An 8,793-nucleotide genomic window follows, 5' to 3' on the forward strand; every position below is an offset into this window, starting at 1 on the left:
CTTGGTCATAAACTAAAACCAGTCATATTAGGTCCATGTCTTGGTCATAAACTAAAACCAGTCATATTAGGTCCATGTCTTGGTCATAAACTAAAACCAGTCATATTAGGTCCATGTCTAGGTCATAAACTAAAACCAGTCATATTAGGTCCATGTCTTGGTCATAATCTAAAACCAGTCATATTAGGTCCATGTCATGGTCATCAAACTAAAACCAGTCATATTAGGTCCATGTCTTGGTCATAAACTAAAACCAGTCATATTAGGTCCATGTCTTGGTCATAAACTAAAACCAGTCATATTAGGTCCATGTCTTGGTCATCAAACTAAAACCAGTCATATTAGGTCCATGTCTTGGACATAAACTAAAACCAGTCATATTAGGTCCATGTCTTGGTCATAAACTAAAACCAGTCATATTAGGCCCATGTCATGGTCATCAAACTAAAACCAGTCATATTAGGTCCATGTCTAGGTCATAAACTAAAACCAGTCATATTAGCTCCATGTCTTGGTCATAAACTAAAATCAGTCATATTAGGTCCACGTCTTGGTCATCAAACTAAAACCAGTCATTTTAGGTCCATGTCTAGGTCATAAACTAAAACCAGTCATATTAGCTCCATGTCTTGGTCATAAACTAAAACCAGTCATATTAGCTCCATGTCTTGGTCATAAACTAAAACCAATCATATTAGGTCCATGTCTTGGTCATAATCTAAAACCAGTCATATTAGGTCCATGTCTTGGTCATAAACTAAAACCAATCATATTAGGTCCATGTTTTGGTTATAAACTAAAATCAGTCATATTAGGTCCATGTCTTGGTCATAAACTAAAACCAGTCATATTAGGTCCATGTCTTGGTCATAAACTAAAACCAGTCCTATTAGCTCCATGTCTTGGTCATAAACTAAAACCAGTCATATTAGCTCCCTGTCTTGGTCATAAACTAAAACCAGTCATATTAGGTCCATGTCTTGGTCATAAACTAAAACCAGTCATATTAGGTCCATGTTTTGGTCATAAACTAAAACCAGTCATATTAAGTCCATGTCTTGGTTATAATCTAAAACCAGTCATATTAGGTCCATGTCATGGTCATCAAACTAAAACCAGTCATATTAGGTCCATGTCTTGGTCATAAACTAAAACCAGTCATGTTAGGTCCATGTCTTGGTCATAAACTAAAACCAGTCATATTAGGTCCATGTCTTGGTCATAAACTAAAACCAGTCATATTAGGTCCATGTCTTGGTCATAAACTAAAACCAGTCATATTAGGTCCATGTCTTGGTCATAAACTAAAACCAATCATATTAGGTCCATGTTTTGGTTATAAACTAAAATCAGTCATATTAGGTCCATGTCTTGGTCATAAACTAAAACCAGTCATATTAGGTCCATGTCTTGGTCATAAACTAAAACCAGTCCTATTAGCTCCATGTCTTGGTCATAAACTAAAACCAGTCATATTAGCTCCCTGTCTTGGTCATAAACTAAAACCAGTCATATTAGGTCCATGTCTTGGTCATAAACTAAAACCAGTCATATTAGGTCCATGTTTTGGTCATAAACTAAAACCAGTCATATTAAGTCCATGTCTTGGTCATAATCTAAAACCAGTCATATTAGGTCCATGTCTTGGTCATAAACTAAAACCAGTCATATTAGGTCCATGTCTTGGTCATAAACTAAAACCAGTCATATTAGGTCCATGTCTTGGTCATAAACTAAAACCAGTCATATTAGGTCCATGTCTTGGTCATCAAACTAAAACCAGTCATATTAGGTCCATGTCTTGGACATAAACTAAAACCAGTCATATTAGGTCCATGTCTTGGTCATAAACTAAAACCAGTCATATTAGGTCCATGTTTTGGTCATAAACTAAAACCAGTCATATTAAGTCCATGTCTTGGTCATAATCTAAAACCAGTCATATTAGGTCCATGTCATGGTCATCAAACTAAAACCAGTCATATTAGGTCCATGTCTTGGTCATAAACTAAAACCAGTCATATTAGGTCCATGTCTTGGTCATAAACTAAAACCAGTCATATTAGGTCCATGTCTTGGTCATAAACTAAAACCAGTCATATTAGGTCCATGTCTTGGTCATCAAACTAAAACCAGTCATATTAGGTCCATGTCTTGGACATAAACTAAAACCAGTCATATTAGGTCCATGTCTTGGTCATAAACTAAAACCAGTCATATTAGGTCCATGTCATGGTCATCAAACTAAAACTAGTCATATTAGGTCCATGTCTTGGTCATAAACTAAAGCCAGTCATATTAGGTCCATGTCTTGGTCATAAACTAAAACCAGTCATATTAGGTCCATGTCATGGTCATCAAACTAAAACCAGTCATATTAGGTCCATGTCTTGGTCATAAACTAAAACCAGTCATATTAGGTCCATGTCTTGGTCATAAACTAAAGCCAGTTATAATATGGCCGTCTTTTGTGTATAAACTACAATCAGCCAGAATAGGACCGTCTTTTAGATGTCAAATAAAACAAGTCTTGGTAAGTCCGTTTTTTGGATATAAACTAAATGTATTTTACAAATGTTTGGGAGTAAATATTCAATATTACGAGGACTTAATTTTAGGCCAAGTTTGCCTACCATGCGACAAGATATATTTACGAAAGCTTTGTTTTTTTAAACACACACATTCTCATTGTCTGTGTTGGGGCGTCAAACTTGGAATTCTGCATGATATCACTTGACATTGATGTGTACCTTACATTTGTTTGCCTGATTCCGATGACCTTGAACACTTCTTCTTAAGACAAATCAAACTATTCAAATTTGCAATGCAATTTTTTAAATCTTTGCGTGCGAGTTGTAGTATATGAAAAGCAGTAACAAATATAGGACTACTGTATAATGACGTTCCTAAAGTAAAGGATGTGGGGGTCTGTTGATGGTAATATAAATATATTCGTTCTGATCAGATGGGAATGAAATAACCTTTGTACTTAACCTTGACTGGTAATAACCGCCTCTCTACAGAGTTATATCCCCTTTACTATGTAGCCGACAGTACTGAAAACCAGATGCCGGATGTCTCAAACAAACTTGGTTTTGTAGACGGGGTCAAGTAGTTCATAAAACATCAAAAATATAATTTATTTCAACAGACCCCAAACCTACGACTGACTGAATTGCTGATATTTCTTTTCAGCAGCCAATGAACAGCATTGAACTTATGAAAAGGTTGGTCTGTGTGGTGTGCTGAAGTGAGTTTAATCTTCTTAACTTCATTTCAGAAGCAGTTTTGCTAAAGTGTAAATCGATTTTTTTTTAAAAAAAATTCTTTTCCTGCGTATTCACTGGATATATTTCATTTTGTGGCACAAGAACAATGGAAGTAAGCAACAGATATTGCATCTCTTAATTGGAACACATTCCGACTCTCTCTCTCTCTCTCTCTCTGTCTCTCTCTCTGAGTCACAAATCAGTTAGACACTACAAGGGTGATAACTCTTAAGACCTTACTGTGTGTCAGACTGCCATGCTCATACGCTTTACTTTAATGCCGCCTACTACTCTCCTTAGAATGATTTTTTTCCTATTGATTTGGTTACATAGACAAATGATATATAAGTCTGTGGTGATGCTTATAAGAGTCTGAAAAAAACTAAAAGTCAAAATCTAACTAGAACGTTCAGCTTTATGGATCAAGAAAGAATAATGCAATAATGGAATTATACTTTAAATTAGAAACGGTCAGCTTGACTAGGTATCATAAACAAAATAATTAGCATAATAAAATGAACTAACATTTCATATAAAAGCTGTATATTGATGAAGATTAGGTTTACCATATTTTGGCATCATGCACTTAGTGAATGTGTTATTTGTTTGTTTTTATATTGTGTTTAACATAATTGTAATATTAGCTTAGAATGAATTTCTGAACGTTCAGTCTGTCCTGATCAATTTTAACAGCTGCTGTTAATTCTGGATAAATTACCATGAAACTAACACAAAAGCATTTTTTAAGATGTATAGTCTTTCAAATGCAGATTTTTTTGTACATGTATACCGCTAAACACCTGATAGTCCTCTGGAGAAGCACCATTAATATCCAACCATTGTTGACTTACACATGTTGGTTCTGTTGTTTCAGTCTTACTCAGCGACGAGATCTGTCCACTACTAACGGTGTTTTTAATTTCTTTTGGCACATTCACTTCTGTTGGTATTTTGCATGTTACTGAACGTAGCAGTCTATCTCGTGCATGCGCTCTCTCCAGCGTTGCATGACTGTCCTGAATAGAAGGGTCTGTGAAATGTTCATATGTGCCTTGCAGATACTTTCTATTTTAGCGACACACGCCACCATCTTCTACACAAATCTGTAGTAGCGAATATCAGGTCTTCGTTCTACACATACCCTGCATAATGATCCATGTTTGACGTTGTCCATAACCCTAAAAATGTCTCCAGTATGTAATTGTTTCAGTTCATTTACAGTGTTATTTCACCAATAACTTAGATTTTGTAATGTTCTGTCAACGTGACTTTGGCATTAAGATCCTTTTTTTTTTTAAAAATTGCGAGTAATGGTCTTCGTATGTTGACCATACGTTGTGAAGGTGACGTGACGAACACAGTCCTTCGCATGTGTGTTGGTAAATCCAGGGGTATGAAGTAGAGGTCTGATCTAGACTAGGTATTTCCTCATTAGTCGTTTTAATATTTTCATCGCGTTCTCCGCTATTCCACTTGACTGAGAGTATTCTGTTGAACTTTTGTATGTTTGAACCTGAAAGTGCGTAAAAAGTTTGCACACTGTTCTCATGAGAACGGTAGCCTATTATCAAACAAATTTCATCAGGTGTTCCATACCTGTCCGTGTGAACTTTCAATATTACGATCAATTCTGTCAACTTAAAAAATAGTTTGAATAACAATTCACCATGACATGCTGAGATTTGTTGTAAAAAATAACAAAGGTCTACACCTTCTTCAGGGCTTGATCTCATAAAGTGTTGCGGGGGGATGTGTGTTCAAAATTTCATAAGGTACCTGACATTCCTCAAAGTCTATGTGTCTATTTAATCAAAGTGTGCATAATACCTAATAAACGGGAACAAGAACAAAACGATGGTCAAATTTCAAGTGACAAGTGGCTTGAAGCGCGTGTGTGTATGTTATATATTTTGCCTGGTGCGGGCGGAAAACACCGAACGCCCCTTCCCACCATCCAACCCTGATCTTCTCTCATGGCCTTTAAGACACATCGTGACTTATGAGTTGGTCATTCTACTGCTATAACTGATACGTATTGCATATTTCGTTTTTTGGAGTATACTTCTCTGTTTCAAAATGTATATTTGACCGATAGATGGCTTCTCTGGTTCTTTGTACATAACCTTGCATCCTATTGGGTTGCATTGTAGTCTTCGGATTATCAAACCTTTCAGTTCTGATCACTAAGCAGTCTCCTTAATAAACCAAGTCATTTTGTGATGTCATTTCCTCTCGGCAAGAACAGTAGTTATTTATTTTTAGTTGGAATTATTTTTGTCTTTTGGCTGTCTTCTTTTAAGTATCTTAACAAAACATCTATTTCAGTTTCGTTCCAACTCTCAGTGATGCCTTTTCTAAAAACTGGTTTGATAATCCACCAGGGCAACACTTTCCATTGCCTTCTAGGTCAATGAGCGAGTTTTGAACTCTGTGACGACTCTAGGTCGTATGAACATCATGTCACAGAAAGAAGGAAAACGAACAAGTTTAGTAAAATCAGCAAACAATTTTTATCTTTAAGCTTCGAAGTGAAAAGATGAGAAACAATTACAGTATTTAGAAGTCGATCCCAATTAAACCTAATACGAATCTCCGATGCTGACGATGGAAACCTACTTTTCATACTGAAAGAGTTATTGCTCTTATATTAACAATATGTAACCAAGAAGCAAGATATACTGGTTAAGGTTGGAGTCTTCAGACAATATTCACATTTTGTCCACCAAAGACACAACTCAGGAAATAAATATATAAAATCAAAATAATTCAAAGACATTCTGGATTGCACTTTTGGTAGAAGGACATTCAAGACTTGGTGCATCATGACAATCAGGTCTATTTGTATTAATTTAGAACATTCTAAACTTTTTGACTCGTGATTGGACATTTTAGTGTTTTAAATCTTCAATTAATATAGTGTTACTTTTTATTTGTTTATATTAAAGAGAGTTTAATGAAAATGAATGTCAACAGTGCAAGAAAGGAAAAACATTCAAGTTATATACAAGCCTCTAAATGAATTTCGAAAAATAAAAAAAAATACATACATAAATACACATATCTAACATTGACAATGCAACTGTCGCTAATTATACATTTATCTAACATTGACAATGTCACTGTCGCCAGTGATACATATATCTAACATTGACAATGTCACTGTCGCCAATGATACATATATCTAACATTGACAATGTCACTGTCGCCAATGATACATATATCTAACATTGACAATGTCACTGTCGCCAATGATACGTATATCTAACATTGACAATGTCACTGTCGCCAATGATACATATATCTAACATTGACAATGTCACTGTCGCCAATGATACATATATCTAACATTGACAATGCGACTGTCGCCCATGATACATATATCTCCCAATGCGTATCTAAAGATGTGAATCGGATCCTGTTTCTATGTCTAAATCTCGATTCCGTATTTTCTGTCTCCCTTTGAATGTTTGTACAAGGAAGCACCACTTACGTAGGCAATGATACTGTGAGGTATATATTATATGCTAGATCTGTCAAAAAGAAACATATTCATATCAGACATTGTTTCTGTTTTAGCGACACACACCACCATCTTCTACAGCAATATTTCAACGAAGTCTTTCATGATATCCGTTTAGTATCAAGGGATATTAAACTATCCAATTTGAGAATGTAATGAAGTCACACTTACCACGGATAAAGATTGCCAGTATTTGTTTGTTCTATGTAAATTATAGAACAATATTATATATAATCAACTTAGGTGTAATTCCGGTTGGAACCCATCTGGTGTGTATCTCTGTCAGTATTTTATAATTAAATACAATCAATTGACCAAACTTTTTGATAACCAGACTGATGTTATATACACTGTCAACAGCTCCCATGAATATCTAATAGCGACAGCCCCACCAGAGTTGTATGTTCCATTGACTGCAATTGTAAACGAAAGATAGGAACTGAAAAAAAGTAATTATATTGGCTTTTCCATTTGTAATAAGCAAACAATTACAACCATTAACCAGAAAAGCAAGTACAAACTCATATAAAAAACCATCCTTATCACTGGCGTGTTTAAACTTGACGCATTACTCAATTCAGTTCAAAACACGAGATAAATAATTATGTTCTCTATTTCTTCGTCTTATATCATTCGTGAGTTATGAATTATTAATGACCTTTGTTGACATTTTGTTTTATTTATCATGCATTGCTGGTTGTCTGAAAGTAGTCCAAGATCTCAAGGAGATCAAATGATAGCGACTAAACAGAAATCACAATGTATCTGGGTTATACAGCAATTACCTAATAATTGAAAGACATATTACAAAATTGTTCCATAAAATGTTAGTCACCTATGTAATAAATAATTTAGTACTATCAACTATTCAGTTAATAGCTGGCAGCATTTATTTTGTAATATTGATTTTTACTTTTGAATTGTTGGTGATATAGAAATAGCTCATGTTAGCAAGTTAACTACCTTATGGAATAATAAACTTGCATTAGAACAAATTTGACTATTGTCTTTTAAATTACAACCATATCAGCTAATTTGTAACATATAAGTGAGGAGAGAGTAAGAACAGATGGGCTACTATCTCTGTAAATTAAAGAACATACTTAAAACGGATACATCAAAGTCATCTCTTGAAACAGTGTTTATTCATTCAAAACTATTTTGTTCACATCTTAGGTACATACAGCCGTTATTGATCACAATAAAATGATGTCATTTTCAATAAATAATTGACTTCTAAAGCGTGCTTTCTAAACATGCTGGTACTCTATGCCAGTCTGAATAAATAAATTCATTTCTACAGAGTGCTGTGTAGACATCTTAATACGAGATGTCAATTTTAGCAAATAATTCATCTCTAAAGACTGCTTCAAAGATATGATACTACTTCGTTTCGTTATTTTTCAGTTATTCAAGCATGTTAGTCCGAACCAACAGCAAATTTCCTGGAACCATTTTCAAACTATTCAAAAGCGTGCTGATGTTATGCAGTAATGACCAAAGAAGATTACTGTAAATAATATTATATACTTATAACTATTTAATGGCTTATTTTTATTCCACTGACTTAGCTTAGTCTTCCTTACGTACCCATGCATCACATTCTCCTGATCTGTTTCTTAATACCTGATCATCGCTTCCTCTTCCAGACATTTTATTGCGGGCTAAGTGTATGAATCTTCAGATCATTACGGAAAGGAGATTGGCAGTCATTTGTAACTATCCATGTTTATTAATAGTATCAAGCTACGTTTGTAAACCATATATAGTCATGTTTGTCAACAGTATCTAGTTATGTTTGTCAACAGTATCTAACTACGTTTGTCAACATTATCTAGCCATGTTCGTCAATAGTATCTAGGTATGTTTATCAACAGTATCTAGCCATGTTTATCAATAATATCTAGCTATGTTTGTCAACAGTATGTAGTCATGTTTATCAATAATATCTAGCTATGTTTGTCAACAGTATCTAGCCATGTTTTTCAATAGTATCTAATCAAT

This window comes from Sinohyriopsis cumingii, chromosome 8 (assembly GCF_028554795.1).
Source record: "Sinohyriopsis cumingii isolate HCF-2022 chromosome 8, ASM2855479v2, whole genome shotgun sequence".
Classification (NCBI taxonomy): Eukaryota; Metazoa; Mollusca; class Bivalvia; order Unionida; family Unionidae; genus Sinohyriopsis; species Sinohyriopsis cumingii.